At 45.0% G+C, this 27,952-nt stretch overlaps 1 long non-coding RNA gene and 1 other non-coding gene across 2 annotated transcripts in view; both read left to right on the plus strand.

Moving 5' to 3' along the window:
• The window catches only part of LOC123580212, a 101,666-nt gene that overhangs the window by 51,271 nt on the left and 22,443 nt on the right, over positions 1–27,952 (plus strand). The gene's annotated exons all lie outside the window — the stretch shown is intronic.
• Positions 19,917–20,051, plus strand: LOC123581785. Its single transcript, XR_006704014.1, has one exon. It is a non-coding gene; the product is annotated as a small nucleolar RNA SNORA27 (small nucleolar RNA).

Consider the following 27,952-nt stretch of genomic DNA (forward strand, 5'->3'; position numbering starts at 1 on the left):
CCAAACATTCCACAGATGTACTCCGAGCCCCCCTCTATACCAAGCCTGTATGTAGTGACCTTTGGGAAGCATTACAGCCTAGCGGGGAAGAGTGGGCACTCCAGGCACACTGGAGCTCCAACCCAGCTGGGCTCCAACCCAGCTGTCACTTACCGTCTTGGATGGCCTTTCCCGTGTTCCTTAACTTCTCTTATTTCTTCACTCATGAGGGAAATACGAAAGCCAGCCTAACAGGTCATCGTGAGGACTACAGGAGAGTATGCGTGTAGGGTGCTTCACTTCTTATTATTAGCCACAGTAGCAATGTGAGTAGAAGTAGCAGTCTGCTCAGGCTGGCATTAAAAAACACCTCAGGTGGGTGGCTTCAACACCAGAAATTTCTTTTCTCCCGGTTTTGGAGGCTGAAAAGTCCAAGATGAAAGCCTGCAAGATCAAGTACGGTTTCTGGCATGTTCTCTTCCTGGCTTCCAGATAGCCACCTTCTGTAGCTGGAGAGAGAGTAGTGGAGAGAGATTGAGCAAGCTGTCTGGTGTCTCTCCTTATCAGGGCACTAATCCCACCAGATCATGGCTCCACCCTCGAGACCACATCTAACCCTGATTACCTCCCAAATGGCCCCCCTTCAAATACCATCATATTGGTGGTAAGATTTCAACATATGATTTTGAAGGGACACAATTCAATCCATATTTTTTATTATGATGATGATTATTATGATTATTTCCACTTTTCAGCAGCTATGATGGATCATTTATATCCTTAAGAGGAAGAACACACATTTTTTAAAAGATGTCAGAACCTCCATGGAAGCGTAACTCAAAAGAAATCACCGTTAGACCTTCAAGAAATGATTCAGCTCCTCATTTTAATGACTGTCTACCTCCAAGTATCCTGTATATTTGGGGGACCGGTTGTCTGCCCAACCAGGCTCTTCAGTGACCAACAGCAGATATGGCTACAGTAAACATCGTAACGTAAGGATTGTAGACATTTCTGAGGCAATATTTAGAACGGCCCCAAGCCATCCCTCTAATTTGGCTGAAATGTGTCCACAGCGTCAGGATTTACCAGTCGGCTTATACCATTGTGCACACAGGAGACTCCAACCACAGGGCTCCCAGCTGGCCTAAGGAGAGACTTTCTTAACCCATCCTTGAAAAGAAAAAGCCAGCCTCTCACTCACCTCTGGATGGGCGTATCAGGGTTTCTGGAACACCCATCTCACTTTATGGAAGGAGGCCGAAGATTCCTGATATCTGGGAAGAATGACACACTGAGTGGGGATGGGCTGATGTCATGAGTAGGGCTGCGTCCTCCTTATACCCTTCAGGGGAAGGTAAGGAACCATACAACAGTATCCTGGACCTGGGCCAGACAGTCGTTAAATACTTGGGCCTTTTGCAACCTGATTGTTGAATCTCAGCTTGAAATTGGTCACGATGAGAATATTTACACCATGAGAATCAGCAAATACTACAAGTCAGGACCTTTTTCTTCCCTAGAAGTGTTGGTGTATTAGCATACCACTGGACTTCAGTGCCTCCCATTTCAAAAAGTCCTGCTCTGGGATATATCAATACAGATTCTTGGTTTCCACACAAAATTTAATGCATTATACTCTCACTCCTGACTTGGCATGTGCATTTTGGAAGGGAAAAAAAAAAAAAAAAAAAGAGTCGCCACAAACCTGGAAAACACATTTTGGAGGAATTTCTAAAATCCAACTATATACGCGAATGATCTTAGAATGACAGTGAGGAATGGGAATAAAACCAAATAATAAAGAAAGTGAGGGATCTTGACCAGATGACAAAAACATGCCAGGATCCCTGATATTTAAATTATCTTACCATCTGCACCTGAGGTATAAAGAGTTTGGGTCCGAAGTGAATCGAAGATATTTCAGTGCTAAGTGTGGTCCACGCACACGTCCCTGTAATCCTGCAAGCCAGTGATGGAAGGAGTCACGTCTTACTAGTTTTGGCGCTCATGGTATTTACCACAATGCCTGGCACGGAGAAAGCATTCAGAACATGGTTCTAGAATATAGGAGCATGTGAGTGAAAGAGTGAATGGTGATAATAATAACAATAGCCCCGATAATAATAAAACTCTAATGTTTGAGCAATATTTGTTCCAAATACGCATTAGATGCCACCACTGACTTGTTTAGGAGCTACTAACGGCTTCCCATGTCACCCACACTCACCAGCCCTGGCCCCAAGCCCCTTCCTGCCCAGTTGCCTACCTGATTCTCAGAGTCTCGTCCTCCGCGTCTCATTCGCTTGACTCTGGCTATGTGTAACCTTCTCGCTTCTCCTTGAATGTCCCTGGTTCAGATCTTTTAGACCTTGACTTGGCTCGCTCCTTGACTCATGCAGGTCTTTGCTCAAATGTCATCTCCTCGCGGGAAATTTCCCTGGCCAATCTACCTAAAATGGAATTTCCATCACCTCCACAACATTTGATCTCCTTAACCTGTTTTCCAAAGAGCCCTTATACTTTCTGGCATTTGCCGATTTAGTGGTTTGTTATTCGTCTTCATCTCTCTGAAGACTGAGTCTTTAGGGGCCTAAGGACTTTGTCCACCTTGTCTTGGCGCTGGAATGGTGCCCGTTATAGCATTTTCTTGTTAAAAACTTGATAACTGATAAATAAATGAGTGACTTACTTTATTAACAAAATGCAAAAGAGTGACTGGCCAATGCAGCATGGGCTCGAGGTGAGTCCTGATTTGCAGAGGTGAAAAACAACCCTGCTACCTGCTCCCCGAGGCAAGCTCCTGTTTCCACATTGTTCAGTGCAACAGCTTTTCCGTCTGAATCTCCTTGTAATCTAGCTCCTGAGCCACAGAAACAGGACATACCCACGTGTGCAATGCAGACATGCCTAAAAGCTAACTAAATGCATTCCTCACCCCCAATTTCATTCTTATTCCAATTCATGACATTAGCAAAGCCAGAAAATGGGATATCATACGGCATTTTCTGATTTTCCACACTGCCACTCTCAGAGATGATATTCAGAAATGAGAGTGGTCATACTATGCCCTTGGTAAAAACACGTTGGTGCTTATAGGAAGCACCCAGATCCCCGAGGAAGGCGTCAAGACTACTACTGCTCTGGCTCAGACCTACCTTTCCATTTTCGTCTCCAGATTTGTATCCTCTTTTCTTGCCATTAGCTAGATTCTTTACTCCAAGCATGCTGAATCTGGGTTTTGGTTTCTTGGGTCCATCATGCTCATCCATGCCGCCATCTTTATACTTTCTGTAACCTCTGACTAGATTGCCCTGTCTCTCCCCAGCCTGACACGTGGACCGTCCCTCCCCCATCCCAAAGCTGCCTCCGGTAAGAAGCCCTTCCTAACAACCACCAAGCTCACTTAGTTGACTTCTCCTGCTATGTTCTTTGGAAATACTAAATGGGCTCTGGTTCTAACACACTTTCCCTCTTGAAATAGCTCCAATAAGAGTGTTAATCTCTCGGGTACACATATTTAACCCTCATCAACGAACCAGCTAAGTATACAAAGAAATTCTCTACAAATGCTGAGAAGAGAGAGCCAAAGGCCTAATTAATTTTTCAACACTGAAGTCTGAGTTTTACAATTTGTCTCTTTTTTATGGTAATAAATTTTTCTAAAACAAGCAGGGCCTAGTGATTGGGCAGGGGGCCAGCAATTCCCATTTGGCAAGGAGTTTTCTTGACTCAGACTGTGTATACTGGGAGAACAATGCCACAGGTCAAGTGTCAATGCTAGCCCAGTTCCCTTCTAATGAGAATGGAGGCCTTTCGTGTGTGCTATCTGCCAAAAGATAGCTGTGGACGTCCCGCCGTCTCTCACTCCAGTCTCTACAAGCGCTCAGGGCCCTAGCGTATGCCAGTATTTTCAAATTCATTTCACAGACTTGAGGAATAGGTGATCTGGAAGTGAACTTAAGAGTTAGTTAGTTATTCAGCTGATCGTTTATTTAGTTATTCTAATACGCAAGAAGTACGCATTCTTCCAACACTAGCCTTTGATTCATTCTTGCCATTTACCCAATCCTAGCTGTTCACAAAGATCATCTAAATGTCCACCATCCTCTCTCTCTCTCTCTATTCCTGGGTCAAGTCCCAATATTTCAAGAGGTCAGATTTCTAACTGCAAGTTGCAACCAGGGTAGAAATAATCCCTGCCCTTTTCCTAAGGCCGTAGGTGATGTGTGCCCACTCAGTGCTGTAGGTGATTATCTGGATTAAAAAAACTTCACAGAGAGGCATTGGTAAATGATCAGGAAAATACCCACTTGAGTCCAATATAGCCAGGACTTTTGAAAGTTGCGTTTCCTTTTTGCGTCAACCATTAGTTCGATAGTCCTGGGTAGCAGCTTAAAATGACGTAAATGTATGATCTCATAGTTTCCGTGGGTCACAAGTCTGGTGTAGCGTGACTGGATTCTTAGTTCAGGGTTTCACTGAACTGGTGTCAAAGAGTCAGCGAGGCTACTCTTCTCATTCGATGCTCTGGGTCCTCTTCCAAGCTTACCAGTGGTTGGTAGAATTCATTTCCTTGTGGTTGTTGGAATGAAATCCCTGTTTCCTTGCTGGCTGTGAGCCAGGGGCCACTCTTGGCTGCCCACATTCCCTGCTGCACGGAACCCCTCCACCTTAAGCCAGCAGTGTGGCATTGAATACTTCTTATGCAAATCTCTGACTTCCTCTTCTGTGATGCTGGAGGAAACATTCTATTTTCAAAGGGCTCCTGTGGCTAGGTGAGGCTCATTGGATAATTTCTCGATCAGTTGATACGGGACCTCGATTATACCATCTGCAAAATCTCTTCACAGCAGCACCTAAATTAGCGTTTGACTGAATAACTTGGAGTAGATATGTGTAAAGCAGGGGCCACAGATCTTGAAGGGCCATCACAGAATTCTGTCTACTGGTCCTTCTCAGAGCATTCAAAATGTGGCTTTCAGAGAGAACATGTACACTGTTCTCCTACACCCACCTTGAGTTTTCTCTTATACACATCTTTGCCAAGGTGTTGTGCAGGCATCCTGACGTCAGCGTGTTGTCATTTCAGATGGCTTGATAGAATAGAGTGGGATGAATTTGGAGAGACAAGGCAGATACAGCAGAACCATGCTGGTCATATCAAAGAATCTTGACTGCACCTATAGTGTAGTGGGATGTTATTAAAGGGGGGAGGTAGGCATGTAATATGGGATGCAATCATACCATAAATCAGCTGTGCCGGAAAGAAGAATGAGTGCATGTGAAGAGACCAGGGTGGAACTGTCACAGTGCCCGGGCAAGAAATGACGATGGCCTAAACTAGATAGGACGGGGCAGGAAGGAGTCCTTTCCCACTGGTACAGCCTGACTAGGCATTCACTTAGCATCCTCTACACTTCCCTTTCATGTTACTCATTCCAGTATGTGGAACTGTTGCTTAGCTTGTCTCTCTCCCTCTCCTGACTGCACTGCATCCCTGACATGGCACCAGGCACATGTAGGCCATCGGGTAAATGATCACGAATCACCTAATGGGTTCTCTACACCGCAGCAAACCCCAGCACAAAGTCCAGCTGCCTCCTTTTGCAAACCTCTGCTGGCCTTGCTCCTGCTTTCTGTGCCTCAGTTGCACGGGTGTGCTTCACGGGACGCAGTGGCAGCTGGGTCCCTGTTGTCTTCCCTCTGTGCCCATTCAACCCAAATTGGTGTTCTCTCCTCCCGGCTCCCCTTGGCTCTTGTTTACAAGCCAGGACTGCACCGTCTCCATCACGATTCTGGCAAACCTGAATATTTTATTGCCTCCCCCTACCTAGAGGCTATAACAGAGACCACTTTTGTTCCACCAGTGAACAGGGACAGGAGTTTCCATAGCCCCAGAATCACCAGGACAGAACAGTTCCATTGAATAGACCATTGCTATCCTATCCCAAAACGCCCTTGTGAGTTCTGATGAGTCCAGTTGCAAATGCTTCCGGTTTCCCCTGTTCGATCTTCGATATGACCGCTCCTCCCTGCTGGGTAAATCCTGTGAAAATTACTTTGCTCGTAGATTTAATTGACTTCACTTGAATTTTGCTTTCAGTCCTATTAGAAGACGAGCCATTTGCTCCCACGCCCAACCCTCCCCCTTCAAATGAGTGTCAAGGGAACTGTTTGTGTTTTGTTACTAAGACTGTTGTTGGACTTGAGGCTCCGGTAAGAGCAGGACCCTCTTGAGTCTTGGCAACCAAATCCCACACGGCCTCACTCTGTTGGTTTTGTCCTCTCAGCCCTGTTCCCTTGTGGACAATTTGTAAAATTAGGAAATTAAGAAAACAGAGACTGGGAAAAAAACCTGAGAAATGCTTAGTAAGGAAAATCCCTTCCTAGAGATGAGAAACCTCAACAGCAGATTTGCCAACAGAATTTGCACCGTAGATTCTCATCTAGGATGCTGTAAATAATGAACATTCTCTCTCTCTCTCTCTCTCTCTCTCTCTCTCTCCCTCTCTCCCCCCACCCTCTTCCTGCAAAACACAGTAGATGCTAATTGGATATTAATTTATTTTCTCTAGATGGCTGGAAAAGAAAGACTTCCTTTGGATTCAAAATGGTGCATTTTGATGCATGAACATCTTCCATAAACACTGGGACTCGGTTGGAGACTCACTCCAAGCTCTTTCTTGCTGTAATTTTTCTTAGAACCCTGCATTGTACTCCATCCTTCCCTGTCCTGAGTTCATGGGATCCATGTTCCCAATCACAGACGTATGAGGGCTGTTGCTTGAATGAGCTGACAGGTACCTCTTTTCATGCCATTAATGTGGCCCTCTTCTCCACGTGTGAAATATCACACTTGTAAACATTTTACCCACAGGTTTATTTGAAAGGAGAAGCTGTTTTCAGGAGAAGAGACAGGCCCTGGTTCTGATTTTCCCCATGAATGTTCTGAGTCAGCCAAAAGGATACCTACACCCAATGGGCATCAAGAATGGGAAAGAAAGGAATTCCATATAAACTTCTGTAAGGCAAAAAACAAAGACGGGTTTTATCTTCAGTGTGACCACAACTTTCACTTTAAATAAGTTTTACTTAAATCACAGCGTTTGAAATTTACATCCAGGGTCTGCCAGGCATTAGGCTCTCTGCTTTTATAGGAAGATAGTTCCCTCTTAACTGGCTCACGGGGTACAAAGGGAGGCATCTGGGTACCATGTGAGGCATAGCTTTAATGTCACCTCTCCCAGGCTGAGAAGTCAGCTCTGCACTCTGGCACGGGTCTTGATTCCACCTCCTTGGCTGCAAGCTAAAGAAACAGTGATCACAAACTGCTCTCGGTCTGTGTCCTCAAAGAGACTGTGAGCTCTTTGAGGCGGAAGGTTGTATCTTATTCAGTTGTAGTCGTTGGTCTTGTCCCCCTTGTCTGCTACAGCAATCCCTACAGAACATGCTGCTATAGGGGCTCCTGGGCGGCTCAGTCGGTTAAGCGTCTGACTTCAGCTCAGGTCGTGATCTCATGGTTCGTGGGTTCGAGCTTCATGACAAGCTCTGTGCTGACAGCTCAGAGCCTGGAGCCTGCCTTGGATTCTGTGTCTCCCTCTCTCTCTCTGCCCCTCCCCTGCTCTCTCTCTCCCCAAAATAAATAATCAAAAAAAAAAAAATGAAGAATATGCTGCTATACAGGATAGGAAGTAAGAAAGGCATAAAAACAACTCTACTACAAAATTCCCCAAACCGCCAGCAATGTGCTGTTTCCCTTCTTCAAGCAAATCTGCTACAGAGGGACAGTAACTGATGAAGCCATGAGACCACCCTGCCGTCCTTGTCACTACACATATCCTGAGGTCAGAGAGGGCTCAAAGATCATCATCACCTTCTCCACCCCAGGAACAGGGGCAATGGGAGCTGTGAGCCTGTTACTTCAGGGAGAGAGTGGCAGGGAGAAGTGATAATGATGTATGAAGTGTAACTGTTCATTTATGCTCATTTAGTGAACAAATTAGACACTTCACATATCTTGTTAATTTTTGCAACTTATTCTGAGAGTTGAGATTGAGATATTTTGTTGACATTTTACATAGCATGACCGTAAACAACTCCCATCATACCGAGAAACATTATTCTGAATTACGGAGGGTCCTTAACGTTCCCAGAAAGACCTCAGGTACCTATTCTCAGTTCCCATGAAGGGTCTTTGTGAAGGAAGGGTGGATCTGAACTATCAGAAATAGAAGAACTATTTTCAGAGTACATTCTATGGGCTGGGCACTATGCCAAAGGCACTTTTTTTTTTTTTTCCTACTCTAGAGCATTTGACTTGCCCCCAAACCCAATTTTCACACCCGAGTACCCGGGTCCCAATGAGAGATGAGCAAGTGGAGACTAAGTTATTGTCCAAGATCATGCATTGTGGTGAAGCTGATATTTGAAATGAGATCTATCTGCTTTCAAAGCTCATTCTCTTTCCATCACATCATGCAACTAAAAATAAAGAACCAACTGGAATTTAGTTGACATGTGCTTCTACATGACCCAGTAGAGGCAAAGACTGTTCTGGGGACAGGGACTTAGAAATTCTGAAAGTCCCCACAATGTTGATCATCCTAGATGATGGAACTTTACATGCCCATGACTTCACCATTGACATAGCCAATACGTACTGTGAGAACCAGCATTCTCCCATGTAACATGATGGAAACTCTACATGGGAACCTAGAGTAGAACTGATCTTGACACAAAGTGATCCTGAGATAAAAATAGCTATCTCCCCACCCTCTCCATTTTCCTTTTCCTTCCTCCCCTTTTCTCTTTTGCCTTTCCCTCTCCCGTTCCTCTTCGTTCGTCCCCTCCTTCTTCTTCTGTCTGTATCCTTTGCTTTTCCCTACGTTGGTTGCATTCCTTCCTACAGCTGACTTCCTCCGTTTATTTGGACAAATGAGAAACAGAAATGTCTACAGAATGCTCCACACTCACGTCATGCCAGCCTTGCAATGGCAAAAGTTGGAGACATTTTCATTCTTCTGTTATCAATACATGAAATCCTCTGGAATTCACTTGATGGATCCTTTGGGATCATAGGCTCACCCTGTGTACTAATCTCCGTGAACAAGGCCTATTACTGGCAGCCCACGTTGTGGTCTAGTGCAGTGGAAAAATGTGACTTGTCATCCCCATCAGAGCCATATGGAATAGAAGAATGGTTATTTCTCGGGAGGGAGGGTAGGCTATTACCACAAAAAGGGATGAAGAGATTACAAGCAGAAAGTGATTGACAAATGTCCACAAAGATTCCTTTTGACCTAACCTCACTCAAATTCCCAGAAGCATGGTCTTTCTCTCCTTCTTTGATGTCCAAAATTTGTAGCTCTCTTCCAGGTTTGGAGTTAGTCCTTATAATTTATTTTAATATCATCATCTTATAGCTGGCACTAAAATATTGATGTGCACCCTGTCTAGCAAGGCATAGAGGCCCCTCACGGTTTGGCTAGCCATCATGATGATGACGAGGACAGTGATCACCACCACTGTTACCAAGTGCCTACGATATGGTTATGAATCTGGACTCTGAAGGCCTAGATAGATAGAGGTGGTTTCAAACCAGCCGGTCACTTGCGGCTCGTGGGATCTTGTTCCTGACTTCCGGTTTCCTCGTCGGCAATACGGTGCCAGGGTGATGGTGGCATAAGCCCCCAAGCGCTTCAGTGAAGTCTAATTAGAAATGTACTTATAAGAGTGTCGGGCACATTGCTTGGCACATGTGAAATATATCAATAAACTGTAGCTACTCTTTGTAGGTCCCAGTCCCAGCTCTGGACATGTTATTTGATCCTAAACAGCTGAGTAAAGGGGGAAAGTGTTTCCTCATTTGTTTCGCAGGGGAGAAAACAGAAGCTCAGGAAGAGCCGGATCAATTTGCTCCGACACATGTGGCTCGTGAGTGGCAGCCTGGGGTTTGAAGGCACCTCTTAGACTTCAGAGCCCTAGCCGTTTGACCGCCAATGGATCTCTGTCACTTTGGGATAAAAATGTAGGTCAGAGCCTGGTAAGGGACAAAACCCTGAAAGCCGGTTCTGTACCTGAGTATGCAGAGTGCCCAGCGGCCAGGGGAGATGGCAGGCATCCCCGTGGTTCTGTGCGTGGCTCTGCCACTGCTGTCTCAACATCCCTCTTCCTTTAATGTTCCATCTATCATCTTGCAGACGGTCTACGGGGTGGTTTTGGAACTGCTGCCTTGGGCGTTGCTACCCAGAGACTCCTGGGAGGCGATGGGGTTGCTGCCTGGTGTTGTTATTTCTTGAACATGCTGGGAGCGTTTTGCGGGATGGGTGGGTTGAGACGAGGGCCCGTGCCAGCGGCCTGCGCCTTCCTGTCAGAGAGTAGCTTCTTGGGGCTCCCCAGCTGCGGGTGATGATGCTGTTGAAAACAATTTCTGTCGAGCAGAATCCTGAGCGGGGGCCAGGCTGTGTCTGTCCTCCTTCTCCTGCCGCTCCAGTTTACGTCCGATCCCGGGGTAAGTGTTCCCATCTGTGTTATTCTGTTAACTGAAAAGGAAGGAATTAGCGCATGAACTTGTCACATCTTGTGACCTGTTGCACACTGAGATGGGAGGTGGTGGCAGAACGAATACCATTCTTTCTCTCAGCGCCTCGCAGGCTTGCGCAGGGGAGTCCGAAGAGCCCTTCTGGCTCCGTGAAACACGCCGGCACCAGCCCTCAAGTCAGACAAGGCCCCTCCGAGCTGCACCTTATGGAGAGCCGAAGGGAGAGGGTGGCACAACCTCAAAGGAAATCTCCCGTCTCTGCCAAGCTCCAGATGGAAGGCCTTCCCACGGAAATGCTTGCTGGAGACGCTTTGCTGACACAGAGCGTTGCCAAGGGAAAGGGCCTCTGGTGGGGCTGCTCTTGTCCTTTCTCACGGGGGGGGGGGCACAAGGCTGGGGAGGGGGCACAGCTCCTCCTTGGCGGAAGGACCCTACGGGAGGACCCCGTGTGAAGGGTGTCGGGGAAATTCTGACCTCGAGCTGCTGGTGGCCACTGGCCCCTCACGCAGAGGTTTTCTTTTTTTTTTTTTTTTAATTTTTTTTTTTTCAACGTTTATTTATTTTTGGGACAGAGAGAGACAGAGCATGAACGGGGGAGGGGCAGAGAGAGAGGGAGACACAGAATCGGAAACAGGCTCCAGGCTCCGAGCCATCAGCCCAGAGCCCGACGCGGGGCTCGAACTCACGGACCGCGAGATCGTGACCTGGCTGAAGCCGGACGCTTAACTGACTGCGCCACCCAGGCGCCCCTCACGCAGAGGTTTTCAATGCGACATGACAACACTTTGAAGGTGTCTTTGATCCGTGTTTTCTTCTCACAAGGCTTTTATAGGAATCCATGCTTGGCTAAGTGTTGGATGCAGATTCAGGGAAAGAACACACTCGGGTATGAAGTGTTCGGGAGAACTGGGCTTCGTCTCGAGATTTCCTGATGGCGTCGGTTTGTACCCGTTTGCCTTGGCAGAAACTCAGTTAGGCAAGGAGAGGAAGAGGGAAAAAACATAGAAAAGAGAAATCCTTTTTGAATTCAACGAAATCGCGCCCCCGTAAATGGCAGAGACCAAGGGTCAGAGCAATCGTAGGCTCTCTCTTCAGAGATAGCAAGAGACGGGACCTCTCTCTTGGGTGAGTTGGCCGAGGCTGAGAGAAGGCTCCGTAGGCCCCAGAGAAGTTTTGCCCAGAAGAAGGGGCTCCCTGCCAACTCGGATTGCCACCAAGAGGCATTGTCTGTTTCCCGCTTCCCATGTCCTCTCAGAAAAGAAACACTCAGCTCCACGAAGACAAACATTGATTCCAGGATCTCACAGACCCAGCCTATGTCATGACCTCTAGACATAATTTCCATCAGCAAGAATATAAATACGCTTTTTGTTTTCCTCTCTCTCTCTTTGATTTCCTCTGTTTTTAGAATTTTACGGCACACGCTGGGAGCCACTGTTGAGGTAGTTCCAGGCAAGCTGTTCTCTGCCTCACCCGTCACCAATAAGCTGTGAACCGGTGAGTCAGGGCTGAGGTCAAGGAGCTTCAATAAGCATCTGACCCACAGGACTGTGATGCCGATGGTGCATCGGCCTGCTTGGAAACACTTCGCATGGGGGACTCCATGTGTCTGTAAACCCACGGATAATACCTGATTCAGCCAAATGCTCCAAACCTCAACCTGAACCCTCCTGTTGGAAGGGTGTATTGGATCCCAACGGCACTAATATGCTGGAACAAGACAGAATAACATACCATCCACACTTTCACGCTCTTTTGGTACGTAATGTCCTCAATAATTAAGGGTTCTCCTAGATTATAGATAAGCAGTGATTCATCCAGCAAGATTAATCCAAAGAACATTTTATCAATAGCACTTTTTTTTTTTAAATACTGTGGTTGCCTTTGGTAACCTACAGATGATCACAACAAATGGTGGTCTAGAAGGAGTCGCAGCCTTGTAATAAATATTTTCAATTGGACATAATAAAGATATTGGGTAGTATCTAATTAAGCCTTTACTATCACTCAAGGGCTGTAAATATATTAAAGCATTTCATCAACTGTATGGAATAGGTGCCTGTGGTTATCCGCATCTTACTGATGAGGAGACTGAAGCTCCAAGAATTTGGGTAATTTGCTCACGAATATTCTACCGGTGATGCCACTCTGGTGCCCAACCCGGCATGCAACTCCAGAGCACATAGTCTTTAAATTAAGCTGTGATAGTTCTCTGGGGAAACTGGGAAGGTGTAGTGTATCGTACTGGGACAGAGAGGGCAAATTACGGCGATTATTTCGCACCCTGCATTTTCCTCTACGTATTATTTGGTAACCACAAAGCCATGACCCGCCTCTCGTGAGCTCCACTTACCGTGTCCAACATCCACTGCTCATCTGCACCCACGGGGCCAAAGGCACCAAGAAGCCAACACATCCCAACATCAACTAATTACCCTTTCCTCTAAATCTCTCTTTTCTCTCCCACTTCCTGGAAAAGTGGAAGACTTGGCTTTTTCCTTAAAAAGGAAAAAAAGAGACGACTAGCTATGGCTGTCCCCAGCCTGAAAATAAAGAGATCATAGGCTAGAGCATCAAGAAAAGACATTCCCTTTCTTCCCATAAAGATAAATTTCCAATTCACAATTGAAGTCAAATGACCACACATGTGTTTATTCATTTCAGGTCTGTTTGGCCTTGGGGGTAGAACTAAGTCTCTCTCTCTCTCTCTCTCTCTCTCCCTCTCTCTCTCTCTCTCTTTTTATATCCATGTACCTAGTACAGTACCTTTAAATACTTAACAAATATTGTGGGACCAGTAAATGAATCCCTACATTGGATTCTGTACATTGTACAACAATCCCTACATTGTTGATTCTTCATAAAGCTGATGTAACACCTACCGTGTGCCAAGGGTTCTCTTGGTCTTGTGAATGCAGAGCCACACAAGACAACAACTTATGCTTAAGAAGCTGATAGTTTTGGAAAGCCGTAGGGGTCTTTTAAAATCACAGATCAAGCTTCTTGTCTGGCTGCAACTCTCCAGTGGCTCCCCATGTTCAGGAAGGGTAACGTCGGAACTGGAGCATGGTCTGCAAGGTGCCCCCAGCCCGTGGTCGGTGCTTCCCACCTCATGGCACCTTCCTTGTTGTTGAAAATGTACCAGCTCCATTGGCCTGTTGATCTTTGTCTGCCTTGAACCTGCTAAGCTCATTTCCCTCTTTGAGCCTTTGCATCAGCCGCTTCCCTGAATTCCCCTTTCCTGATCTTCCCCTGCCTCCATCCTTTGGCCGTTCATTTACCAGCCTTAATGACCGCGGCTTGGAGAAGCCTTCCTAGATGATCCAACTAAAGTGGATGATGCTGTCTCATACCATCCCGTGTTGATTCCTCATGTGGTGCTCCCGGATATCTAATACGTCGTTTGTTTAAAAGTTTATAATCTATCTCCCCTGTTAGCTTCTATGCTGTAATAAAAGTGACATTCTCTGACTTGTTCTCTATTGCATCCCATTATCAGAGGAGGACGGGACGCATTGTGGATGCCCAATAAATACGAGATTAAGAACTGAATTACTGACTAACATCAACCTCCAAGCCAAGGTGCTGGGCATGGCGTTCCCTTCTCATTCTGTAGCAGCCTGAAGTCTGTTTGTTTTAATTTTCAAGAATCTATGATGTTTCCCGATCTCTCCGGTACTTGATGGTTTTGTTGCATCGGGTTCAAACTGTTTGTGGAAGTGCTGTTTGTAATGTTCAGAAATTAGAAGGGCTTTATCATCAGTAAGGACTGGGTAAATGAACTGCCTCACCCCCATAAAATAGAAAACTCTGCCATCATTAAAATGCTCATGGATGCCTTTATTTATTGACATGAAAAGCTAGTCACATAGATTATTGACCAAAACATGTATAAAATATTAGTTCATTGAAATTGTATGCTTTCAGAAAGTTCTTCAGTGAAATGTTAGTGGTCGTTTTTCTCAAGGTTGTGGGACTTTAGGTAATTTAGAAATATTATTTATAGGAGCCCCTGGGTGGCTCAGTCAGTTAAGCGTCCGACTTCGGCTCAGGTCATGATCTCATGGCTTGTGGGTTCAAGTCGTGCATCGGGCTCTGTGCTGACGGCTCGGAGCCTGGAGCCTGCTTCGGATTCTGTGTCTCCCTCTCTCTCTGCGCCTCCCCTGCTTAGCTCTCTCTCTCTCTCTCTGAAAAATAAATTAAAAATAATCATTTATAATTTTTCTGTAGATTAGTATGCTTATAATAATTATACCATATTTCCCTTGATGGAAGGACATTTTTAAAAGTTTTTTTCCATTTAAAAAATAAAGTAAGAAAGCAATATTTGGAACAAAAAAAAACCCAGAGACAAACAAGAATATGATTTATTGTTCTTGGAGCTTTCTCACGGATCCCTATTTCCCACAGAGTGAAGTCTGAACAACTCAGTGTGGCCTCAAGATCCTTCTCCGTGGTACCACCTTCTACAGGCTGGTTTTCCAACAAGGCGCCCGCTAGGATTCTAAACCCAGGCACACCTCTCCTTTTGCAGTTTCCTAAGACGGCCTTGCTCGGCCATGACCTCATTTCCGTAGCTGCTCCCTTTGACGACAGCGCCCTTCTCCACCTTGCTATCAGGAACACATCTTCGTATCTTTGCACCTGTGGACTCAGTGCCACACTCCCTCCCCTCTGAGACCTTCTTTTCTTTTTTTTTTTTTTAAATGCTTATTATTATTTATTTTTGAGAGAGAGCAAGAGGGATAGAGTGGGGAAGAGTGGGGGAGGGGCAGAGAAAGAGGAGACCCAGAATCCGAAGCAGGCTCCAGGCTCCGAGCTGTCAGCACGGAGCCCGACGCGGGGCTCGAGCCCGCAAACAGCGAGATCATGACCTGAGCTGAAGTTGGACGCTCCACCAACTGAGCCACCCAGGAGCCAGGAGACCTCTCTTTAAACCTTGCGCGTGGCTGTGTCAAAGCCCTCCTTCTCTCTTCCGCCTACATCCTGGTATCTGGTTGTTCACAGTCATGCCCTGTCTAATCGCTGGCTCTGTGTCCTGGTAATTAACGCGTGCCTAATAATTGTGGGAAACAGTCTTGTTCTTAACTCATCACCACCCTGCAAATACTAGCATTGCCTCCATTTGACAGTATGGAACATTGAAGAGAGTTTCCCAATTTCACACAGTCAGTCATTCGGTGGGAGTGCCAGGATTCCAATCCAGCCGGTTCTGTTCCAGATTATATTAGCTTAACCATGACATGCGGCTGCCACCCACCTGCCGTAGCACAAGACACGTCATGGGCCTTTATTTAGACTTAAGGAATGGCCAATGCCACAGAGGTATCCATTTTCTCACTGGGATGAATCTCCATCCTAAATACAAGAAATAAACCTCAACACTTACGTGTCCTTGCCTTTTTGTGGTTTAAGATACTCATCTTAGGGGCGCCTGGGTGGCGCAGTCGGTTAAGCGTCCGACTTCAGCCAGGTCACGATCTCGCGGTCCGTGAGTTCGAGCCCCGCGTCGGGCTCTGGGCTGATGGCTCAGAGCCTGGAGCCTGTTTCCGATTCTGTGTCTCCCTCTCTCTCTGCCCCTCCCCCGTTCATGCTCTGTCTCTCTCTGTCCCAAAAATAAATAAACGTTGAAAAAAAAAAATTAAAAAAAAAAAAAAAAGATACTCATCTTATACTACGATTCTTTTTTTTTTTTTTTAATGTTTATTTTTGAGAGAGAGACAGAACACGAGGCGGGAAGGCAGAGAGAGCGAGGGAGAGACAGAATCTGAAGTAGGCTCTGACACGGGGCTCGAGCTCATGAACCACAAGGTCATGACGTGAGTCAAAGTCAGACGCTCAATCGACTGAGCCACCCAGGCGGCCCATAGTTCTTAAAGTTTTCTCTGAAGTTAAACCTTTTGAAGATGCGCCTTCAAGAATATGTCTCACGGTAGAAGGCCCCGATCCTGACGCCTTGTTTCTATTTGAGATTTTAGTCCCTTAGAAGTACACAGAGGCACAGTATAGTCTGTTACTAGAAATTTAAAGATAAAATTTGGTAACTGATTACAGAATGGTGTTTACTCTGTTGAATGCAGTACTTAAGAGCATAGAGCTCTGGACTCCAAATTCTCCTTTCACCTCTTGCTGTGGGCCCTTGAGTAAGTTCCTTTTCTTTTCTAGTCTCCTCTGCCCCATGAAAAAAACCATGCTATACTACCTTCCCCACAGGGTTCTTTTTAGGATGCAATGCAATAATGCAGGGGAAATGATTAGGATGGTCTGGAGCATAAGTGCTCACTCAAGCATCAAATCCAAAAATTAGCTATGGCTGTCACTATTTTCTACTCCAGGGACCATATCACACTGGGAAGAATAGAGGCCAGGTAAGACGCTCAAAGCTTGAGGTCCTGAAGGAAACGTACCTTCCTTACTAATCTGCAGACATATCATACAAGACCAACAAATCCAGTAACTGCTAACATTTACCTCTTCCCAGACTATATTCCCCTGTATTTTTTTCCTAAAGGTTTGCTGCCTCCCTTTTGCCTATTTTTTTTTCCAGTAACACTTTTCTCTAATGCTAGCTTGCATCGACCCTAGCCCTAACAGGTGAGGGGCGGACAGGTAAGCAGTCTGTCCCAGGGCAAGGGGAAGGGATAGGGATCCACAGCTATAACTTTCTCTTCCACCACCCTCCCTCTTGGACCACAACCAAGTGGATCCTGGTACTGTTCCCAGTCTAGCAGGGTCCCAGAGTGGGAGCCTAAAGTGTGTACACCCTGAATATGCAGACTTGTCTGGAAATGCCTGGAGGGTTAGCCTGACAAGCAGGATGTTTGCCAAGGAGTCTCGTGGGTGGGATTCCAACCTATGATTATCTTCCTACCTGGCCATCGCCCTGTTAGAGCAACTGTTCTGTTGCAGCTCTTAGCTTGCCTATTGGTTCTTCCCTAAATACTCAATTCACTGAGGCCTTCCAGGATGCCTGCCTTATTAATATTCATCCAGCACCGCAACAGAGAGCCTCACCCACAGAACACACGCACTAATCATGTGTGGAAAAATGAGTGAGTGAATGAGTGAATGAATGAATGACAAAGAGCTCAAAAGCTCATGAGTTTGACCCAAGGAAGATAGTTTTCTATATATAGGAGAGGCCATTTTGAATCGAACATAGCATGGTGAGTTGTTCAAGTGGAATTTGGCTACCCCTGCCCCTAGGAAGTGGTAACGATACACTGTAAGAAAACAACTTTAAGTGAGACAAATTCCCACCAATCTCCGTAAGCGAGGATAACACCGAATGTCCTAGCTTTAGGTCTGTTTCCCAGGAGCATATAATGAGAGGGCCTGGATAATTTCTTTCAGTAGTGCCTGAACACTTGAGGATATTGGAGAACAGAAATAAGGAGAAGCTACAAACGTTCTGGAAGCTGTCAAAGAGGGAGACGTCCCTGAAATGACCTGGGAATCCCCGCGACTAGAGATTGAATAAGAATCCACAGGAAGGGTCACTGGAGAAGGGAGATGTTTCTGTGATAAAAAGGAGTGTTAACAGTACCAGCTCTGCCCTGCACGTATTCTGTGGCTTTGGGCATGAAACACTCCATTTTTTCATCACTAACGTGGAAGTTTTAATGGCATCCACGTTGGACATTATTGTAAGATTAAGTTACATAATATATGCACAGTGTTCTGCATGGTTGATAATTCCAGTTGTGATAGTTTAGGAAGCATGATGAAGAGGAGGGTGACGATGAGGAGAAGAATGACAGATGATGAAGTCACGTTGCAAAGCTTATCAGAAATACTGCATTCTGATCAGGGTAGGGAAGTCTTAGTGAGTTTTCCCAATTCTGGCATATGGCTAAGGAGCCAGAGAAAGAATGTTTTATAACCAGTCTGACAATCCAAAGGTATTTAAGGCGACTGTGGTCAGGACAAAAAATCAAGGATTGTAATTTTGAGGACTTACCCAGATGTATTTAGCAAGTGCCCATCTGGACCATCAGCCAGTTTCTACTCCTGCTATTAGAGCCAATTCATCCTTTGTGAGCAATGTACCAGATAGTTCGCTGGTGTGTGGTGGCGTCCTCACATATTTTTGGGTTTTTTTCTCTAGCATGGGTGATATGAATGAGTTCCTCTAGAAGCCTGCGCAAGAGTTAAGTCTTGGAAAGTTGTTCAATACAGCAAGACATTAAAAGGCAGTTTTCTGTGAAGGTAGAGCTTTCTGTGAAGGTAGATTCAGTGAGTATTCCCAAGAGTTTACTTGTATAATGGGAACCTACAGAGTCCATGAGTCTCCGAAGAGCTGGTCCTTATTTATAGAAAAGGAGTTTCAAATCTTTCTAGAAAAGACTGGGTGCTTGCATGTATGGGAACACATGTATAGTGCCGACTCCAGAATGTCAGCAGAGAAGTGTGACCATACGGGCGGACAAAATAGAGACATAATCCACATTCTTATGAAAACCATGCCCTAAGGAAAATTAAACCAGTCCGAGGAAGACTTCCTTGAAATTCAGCAGGAGAAAACTCTTGAAACATAGCTGGCTAGATGACTATTCATTCTTTAGGTGTATCAGGTGTAGGGTACAAGTTTGTGTGTTCGTATCACGTTAATAAAGCCTTCTCCCTCCTTATTTATTTTGTCTATATGATGTGTCTAGTTGAGAGTAATGTATATATTCCAAACAAAACATTTCCTTTGAATTTCTAAAAGATTAATTTACATATTTATTTAATACTCAGTCATTGAGACTAGCAAAGAATATTAGTTATTTGTTCATAATGGGATCTAACTCCAAGTAAGTTCACTCTTGTCCTCTTTGTATATTTTTTTCCGCCCGGGAGTCTACTCTGTCCGATATTAATACTGACACATCTATGTTGTTCTTATTTGCACTTTCCTGATACACATTTTCAAAATACTGAGTTTCAATCTTATGAGACATTTGAAAAAAAAAATTGTTTTTTCCAGGAGGTGTGTTTTTGTTTCTCACCTGAACCGGTGGTTTCTAAATATTGTGGTTTTACAATCATTTACAGTTATCATCATAAAAGATAAATTCCCACTTCCTTCTGCGATCTTATGTTTTCTGTATCTCATGCTTTCCTACCATTTTCCTCTATTTCCTGTCTTTTGCTAGTTGAACTCTGCTTTGATTTCTTTAATCTCCTACAGTAATTTGGGAGGAATCATCCTGTTTTTTTGTTTCTACAAAATTTTGCAAAATAACATACTTCATCTGATATTCCCTTAATTATCAAGGTCAAGAAGAAACAATAGCCTTTGACTCCATCCTATTTTAGTCAAGAAATTTAGCACATTTTATTTTTTCGTCCCTTCTCCCGTTTCCCGGCATTTCGCAGTGTAATATGTGATTCTAGACAACTGTTATTATTTCTAAAATATTTTATATTTGGAGTTAGAAAAACCCCCTTCTTCAAATTAAAAAAAAAAAAGTGGGGCAAAGGAAATATCCTTTTAAAACTCAAGCATACTGGGTGTTTGCCTTGTATCCTGTCAGAGGAAACAAATTGAAAAAGAAAAGAAAAAAAAAGAAAATCCCCCTTCTTGTTTCTTTTAGAAACATTCTTCACACTGTCTCTCTCTCTCTCAAAAATAAATAAACATTAAAAAATTAAAAATAAATAAATGAATGAATAAATAAATAAATAAAAAGGGGCACCTGGGTGGCTCAGTTGGCTAGGCATCCGACTTTGGCTCAGGTCGTGATCTCACGTTCTTGGCCTTGTTCTCGTTAGTTTCCACTTTAAGTGTTCTCATTCAGTTTGCTTTTCCATGATCTCTGCAGGGTGTTCTGATGTGGCAGTTCCTTAAATGCGATGGCCCCGGGTCCCTCTGTTCTGTGCCTTTTCCCTCCCAATCTCTATAGCCTCTTAGGTGATCTCCTACATACTCGGGCATCTGGTCATCACCTCTGTGCTTTTGACTGCCTGCATCTCTGTCCATCTGTTTGTCTCCTGACATCGAGATGCGTGCACCCAACCAGGTTGCTGGATGTCTCCACCCAGTCTTCAAGGGGTGGCCTCATGTAGGAAAGGAAACGTATGGCTCAACCTTGCCCTAACTCTTGGTTGTCTCTTGAAACTCAGTGATTGCCCGACCAGCTGACTTTACTTTTAACAGCTCGCAATTGCCGGTCGTGCACCAAGACCTGTCAGTGTCAGTACTTAGATCCAGGCTGATTGGAAGCCAGAGCCTCAGACAGCAGCTTTTAAAGTATGCAAATATATACAGGCTGTCTACCAAGAAGACGACGAGGCTGTAAAGCAACCAAAAGCGTTTATTTGGGGTTTTGGGGATTGCAATCCAGGAGACACAGAGTCGACTGAAATCGAAAGTGTGCTCCGAATTCCAAGTGGGGAGTGCAGGCGTATGAAAGGCAGAAACCACAGGGTTACATAACTTGTTGGCAAGGCATTGTGGTTGGGGCTGACGGAGTTAAACTGACCATCTAACGCATGATTGGCGATTTAGCTACCAGGTGTCACATTATCTCTGTTGCGGTCCAAAGTTGAAGGATGTGTTCCAGAAGGCGGTCCAGGTGCAATTGACAAATTACAATTGACAAAAGTCAAAAGTCCACGGTGTTCCAAAAGTGGAAACAGGATTGAAATAGGGGACTTGCGTAGGCCTGCTCCCTCAGTATCCTCTAGAACCTACTTTTTGTGATGCTTATTTATTTGAGAGAGAGAGAGAGAGAGAGAGAGAGAGGGAGAGGGAACACACATGCACATGGGGGAGGGGCATAGAGGGTGGGAGAGGGAGAATGGGTTGTCAGTGACGAGTTCAACCCGGGGTTTATCCCATGCACCATGAGATCATGACCTGAGCCGAAATCAAGAGTCAGGCGCTTCCCTGAGCCACCCAGGAGCACCCAGGCCCTAATTTTAAGGACTCTCTTAGCACTGCTTCCTTCACTTTGGAATCTTCTCTCACAGGTGCACCTCATTTTATTATGCTTTGCAGAATAATTGTGTGTTTTGGTTTGCTTTGCTTTGCTTTTTACAAACTGAAGGTTTGCGGCAACCCTGTCTCCAGCAAGTCTCTTGGTGCCATTTTTCCAAGAGGGCTTGCTTACTTCATACCCCTGGGTCACATCTTGGTAGCTCTCACAGTGTTTCAAACTTATTCAGCGTTGTTAAATTTGTTACGGTGACCTGTGATTACAATTCACTGAAAGCTCAGAAGGTAACATCTTTTAGTGATAATGTATTTCTTAATTAAGCGATCGATGGACGTTGTTTTGGTTTTTAGACGTAATACTATTGCACGCTTCGGAGACTACGGTATAGTGTAAACATGACTCCTATATACACTGGGAAACCAAAAAATTCGTTTGACTCACTTTATGGTGAGATACGCTCGATCACAGCGGCCTGGAACGGAACCCTCCATATCTCCAAGGTGAAGCCCAAGCCCTGCTGGCCACCAGACCATCAATGCCGTCCTTCCCAGAGATGCTCCCGACAGCCCCCCCCCCCCCACTCCCCGCCCCGCCACCAGACAGCTTTAGATCAGAAAATAATTCACATTCGTGACTGGGTGTTTTTCAAGTGGCTGCCCCTGCATCGGGCCCTGGAGTGAGTGAGCCCATGTGAGCCTTTGAGAGGTACTTCACAGTTTGCCTGGGTCGTTTGGATCTCAGGGAGGCGGGCCCCACTGGTTTTCAAGGCCAGATGTTTCGGGGGCTCAGGTGCAAGTCTTAAAAGTTGGGGTGCCTGATGCAGGGTATGAACCCTTCACTCCTGAGGGAGAAGCTCCAGGGCTTTGAGTTCTCTCCCAGTTGTGGGTCTCCTCAGGGTTGAGGGGTATGGCAGGACCGAGTCACAGCCTCTCCTGCCTACCTCAGATGTGTCTCTTTTCACATTTTCCCCGTGGGAAGGAACCGCTCCACAGCTGTCAGGTGTTTCGCAAGGTGGTGGTTCCATACGTCGCCGTATATTTCATGTGTCCTGGGAGGAGGTAAGTTCATGGTCTTCCTATGTCGCCATCTTGGACTGCCTTTCCTGGATATCTTCTTTAATATCTCAGAGACACACAAAGCTTTTCTATGGAACGATCACAGAAATAGAGACTTCTCGCATTATTCTGCTGTTCTCTTAAGTCAAGGGAATGTGCAGAGAGCTAACTAATAATGAAGACCTATTATATGCCTGTCACTGCATGAGGCATTTTTTATACTCAATCCCCACTTTAACACTCTGGTCTGAGGACTCAAGTGTCTAATGCTAAAAGTGGGAAAACTGAGTCTCGGGAAGGTGAAGAAACTTACCCAAGACTCAGTTTTTTGTTTTTAAATGCTTGCATTTTCTATTTCATCCACATCAAAACTTCGCTCTGTTGTTTCTTTGGATCCCCTTTATCTTCACGGCTCAACTTCCTTTCTTTAAGGAGACAAATCTTCGGGCGCCTGGGTGGCTCAGTCGGTTAAGCGTCCAACTTTGGCTCAGGTCATGATCTCACCATTCCTGGGTTCCAGCCCTGCGTCAGGCTCTGTGCTGACAGCTCAGAGCCTGGAACCTGCTTCAGATTTTGTGTCTTCCTCTCTCTCTGTCCCTCCCTTGCTCATGCTCTCTCCCTCTCTCTCAAATAAACATTTAAAAAAATTTTTTTAAATAAATAGACAAATCTTACTCTTTCCATTTGGACTCATCCTTGTAGGCTGCCCATTCCTTTCTGAGGTTGTTTCCAGGTTTGGTTTAACCTAAAGAGACCCTGACAGTGGAATGACTTCATCCTATGGTTAGCCAGGAGACCAGCTCCACTCTGTAGCGGGGGGAAGGGGATGTCCTAGATCCCAACCCCTGTGACTCTAGTGGAGCAATCAATCAATTGCCAGGACCTTGAGGTGAAAGGAACAGTGGGGATTATATCCTATGGGATTCTGCCTAAGAGATTCATTGGCCTTCAGCACTATTTTCCTTCTAGTCCTTCCCGTTTCGCTTAAGAAGATGGGTGGGACTAGAACAGCATACAGGTTTTTTTTTTTTTTTTTTTTTTTGTGAGAATGGACTACTGTGTTTGAAGTGCCATGTGGAAGGTTCTGGTTTAGTGTTAATCCTGGAGGATTCTTCCACTGGCCCTGTTTGTCCGCAGCCAGGTTTCTTGTCTCTGGCACTCCAGGTCAACCTAAAACATGGCAGAGTATTTACAGTGATCAAGCTAAAGGAGCTCTCAAATTTCCATGTAAATGGAACGGAAGACTGGAACTTTCCTACCTATACTTTGGGTGGTACAAAATGCCCACATTCCTGTAGTCCCGCTTCTGCAGACCAAGGCAAACAGATTGTCCTTTGAATGTCTCAAAAGCTCTTTATTTTTTTTCTTGTAATGCCAAATGCAATATTTGTTTGAAAAGACTACACCAGAAGTTTCCCAGCTGAGAAAACAGGCTTGTGAAAAATGGTTTCAGAAAATGAAATAAACCATGCAAAAGTTGTTCAGGGTGTGTTTGAAATGAACATCTGGATATGAACTGCTAAATTACCTCCTTCCTCCTCCTCCTCTTTCTCACAGCTGTTTGAAAGAGTCCTGAGGGCAGGGAAACAGGTCAATGGACCAAATTGCACCTTTCCCCCACTTCTGATCCCTTTTGCACCTATGCAAGGAATCTAATGCACATGTGTGTTTAATAAGTGGGCACAAATACAAGACAAAAATTATCTCAATTCCTGTTGACTCTCTACAGCAATACCAAAGGAAAATAAACTCTGGATTTTAAAATTTCTCAAACAAAACTTATGGTTCCAATAAAATATCACTTTTCAGTTGACTTTTTTATATCAAGAGCTGAACAGACCACTCATTTCTCTTCATTTCTTCAGAAAGAAGGAATGATTATTACGTCACACTTTCCCCAAAGTCAAGAAAGTCCAGTTCCCAAAGCCCTGCCTTTTAACTCATGATGGAGGCACATGAGAAGTTCTGCATGTTCGTGCCGTCACGCAGCCCCCTCCCTAGCCACCTCTTCGACACACGCATCTAAAGAAGTACGTTGGGAAAGAACAAGTTGGCGTTTGTCGATCTTCACGAGACTATCAGTGGCCACAACTAACGCAGAAAATATGAAATAATTGCCTCATGTTAGAAGAACGTGTAGGCGAGTCTTTGGGGAGACATGATAGATGTTTTCGCATAAGAGGAGGCTGGCTGGTGAACTCTGTACTGTCAGAGGCCAAAACGGGCCTGATGAGAAAAGGAGACGCCATACAGAAGCAGGTTTTATCCTCTGTTTCAAATGTCAGTTTCTGCTACAGCCTCTCCTCCTTTCTAGGATAGGAAAGGAGACTCGCTCACCCTTGGATCCTGGTGCTGTGCGGTCAACTGTATACAGTGCATTACAGGTGCTCCTGTGATGGACGAACGCCTAACTGAGCGACTGAATGCAATTCCTAGTTTAGGTTTTCCAGAAGAAACCGGAGAAAACTCCCTTATGAATACACAGATGAATATTTGCAGGGAAAGTTGGAGAAGGCGTTGGGAGCACACTTCTGAGATCAGATGGACTCCAAGGCTCTCCCATGGGTTGGAGTCTGAAATTCTATGTTCTCCTTCTGTATTGTTTAGAAGGAGATGCCCATCCACATGCCAGGGCTCAATCTCAGCCATCCTCCTTTCTTATATCCCCTCGGCTCTACTCGACACTGAGCTGGTTCTTGGCTAGGACCACTGTAGAAGGAGTCTTTGAACTTGACTCAAAGCTGCATGCCTCTAATCTAGGCATCTCTTTCCAGCTGATTTTATTTTGTTTCGACCTCTTGTTCTGTAGCAAGAAAACTGTGCATAGTAGTGGATACCTACTGGGAAGCTGTTAAATTTCATGGCAAAGAGAAATTACCCAGCCCAGGAGATCAGAGAAGGCTTCCCTGAAGAAGCAGTGTTTGAGGCAAACAAAAGCAATGTAGATGAAGAAAGCATCCGGGAAAAGGGGCTTGGAGTACAAAAGATCATGAATGATACCGCACTGAGCAGGGGTACCATAAGCAGCTGTGGCTGGAGAATAGAACACCAGGGAGAGAATGTGTGATGGGAAGTAGGGAGTGGAGGCCATGGTGGGGAGTCTGTGTAAGTTCCCCTGACTCGCACTTGACAATAATCCAGCCCAAATGGATGGCATTTACTTCTCAGGTCAATGCCATTCATCAGGCTGTTCCGTCTGCATAGTACCCTTCTAATTTCTACCTGTTTAACATTTTCTCTCTCCTCGAAAGCAACCCTAATGCTCCCTTCTCCGGGAGCCTTTGATGATTTCCTCCAGTGGACACACTTCCCCCCATGGGTGTTTGTACCTCTCAGAGCACTTCCACATTCTGCCTCTCTGCTGGCTGGACTTGTGACATTCCATCCCAGACACCTTGAGCTTCATGACAGCAGGGGGTAACTCCTACCGCTCTTCCTGCCCCATTCGACTCAGTAAATAGTTGTTGATGAGCTGCGGACAACATTCTGCTCAAAATAGAGTGTTAGTCAGGAGGCGCGCGGGCCAGGCTTCAAGTTAGAATCTGGACACTGTGACCTGTTCGATGTGGAATCTTGGGCAAGTTGCTTCATTTCTTCCAGTGTCATTTTCTTCAACTGCAAAGTAGGGGTGGTGACAACACCTATCCCCTAGGAATTGCAGGAGCATTAAAAATAACTTTTGCGAATAACTTGGCCAAATGCTCAGATATGTTAGTCATGATAAAATCCCGAGGAAAGATTACAGAGACTGAATTGTCAAGCCTGATTCACGCTCATTTTTTTTTTCCAGTTAAGTCAACATCTTCAGAGGATTTTGTATGTCTTATGTCCCATTCTAGTGTCTGTGTCCTCAGCCAGCCTACAAGAATGCAAATTGGGAACTGACATCAAACATTACATTAGTTGCAGGTGTACAATATAAAGGCTTGATATTTGTATATACTGCAAAATGATCACCACAGTAAGACTAGTTAACATTCATGGCAATAGTTACAGATTTTTTTTCCTTGTGATGAGGACATTTAAGATCTACTTTTTTAGCAACCTTCAAATATGCAATATAGTATTACTAACGGAAGTCACCATGCTGTACATTATATCCCCGGGACTTACACATTTTCTAACTGGAAGTTTATACCCTTTGATGATCTCACTTGTATGTGGAATCCTAAAAAGAAAAATCTGAGCTCATACAGAGACCAGACAGATACACAGAGCCTAGGTTGTGATTCCTCACGTGCATGTACAAACAAAAGTTGAGCTAAAGGAACAAGCTGAGTGAAATCCCGGGCACACGAGGGTAAGGGATGCTTGAGAAGTGGTGAAAAGCACTTCTTACTTGAGCCCCCGTTCTGCCTCCTGGTCTGTATTCCCTGTCGCCATCTGAAACTGGGTCTTCCTCAAGTGACTGGTTTGCCCCCAATGGATTGTATCCCATCCAGTCTCTCATTGTAGTGTACCTAGGTGTATAAATTACACAGTGACTATGTAATGTGTAAGTAGGACACTTTTGCGGGGGGTGGGGGGGGGGATAGGCGGAGGGTGCTCTGTTAAACTTTACACTGGGACCGCAGATGTGAATTGGGACAGTCACGGGCAGTTCAAGCTGTGCAATCGTCTAAGTTAGAACCAGCAATCATGCTGACTTGGGTCACACAGCCTTCAGCGTCTTTCAAGTTCAAACCTCTAGCTCCCAACCAAAAAAGAGTAAAGGTTTTTTTTTGATCCACTTTATTTTTAATTGTATCAGAACATTTTCAACTCAGTGTTGCACATAGGTTTCCTGGAAGGCTATGTCAATATATTGTGAAACATCTGGATCTTTGCATATTCGGATGTTGGACTATAATGAGCAGTTTTCATCCCAAATCTTTAGAGTCATGTAGATAAACCGATTGGTTTCGATTCAGGGAACTTAACTGCCAGCTTCAATTAGCCTGGGTTCTTTAATATATTCTTTTTTCTAACATAGTAGGCAACTTCAATAAATTATTATTTATAGAGTACTTATTAAAATGCTACAGGGAAATCGTTCCTGGAAACATCTCGCTGTGTAACTGTAAATGATCAAGCCCTTACTTGCTGATTGAGTGTTTGAGGACTGAAGTCAGATCATAGGATCACAGCTACTCATGCCTGAAGACCTCAGACAGCACCCACGCCAACTCTGCATCCAATCCCTGAACCCCTTCGACAACATCACTGCTAGATAGGTGCCCAGGATATATTTGATGTCTTGGTGATGGAGGGATGCATTCCTGCTCAAAGTAGCCCTTTCCATTGCTGGGTGGCTTTGCCAGATACAAAATCTTGCCTGGTTTTAAGTGGAAATCAGCTTCCCAAATTGCCATGCACTGAGCCCCGTTCTCTAATAGGAACTCCATTCTCTGACAAAACGAATCTCTTTCAGCCCCTTTCTGTTCTCCCATCATGAGAGGTAGTGCAGACCTGCA

Source organism: Leopardus geoffroyi, chromosome A3 (genome assembly GCF_018350155.1).
Source record: "Leopardus geoffroyi isolate Oge1 chromosome A3, O.geoffroyi_Oge1_pat1.0, whole genome shotgun sequence".
Classification (NCBI taxonomy): Eukaryota; Metazoa; Chordata; class Mammalia; order Carnivora; family Felidae; genus Leopardus; species Leopardus geoffroyi.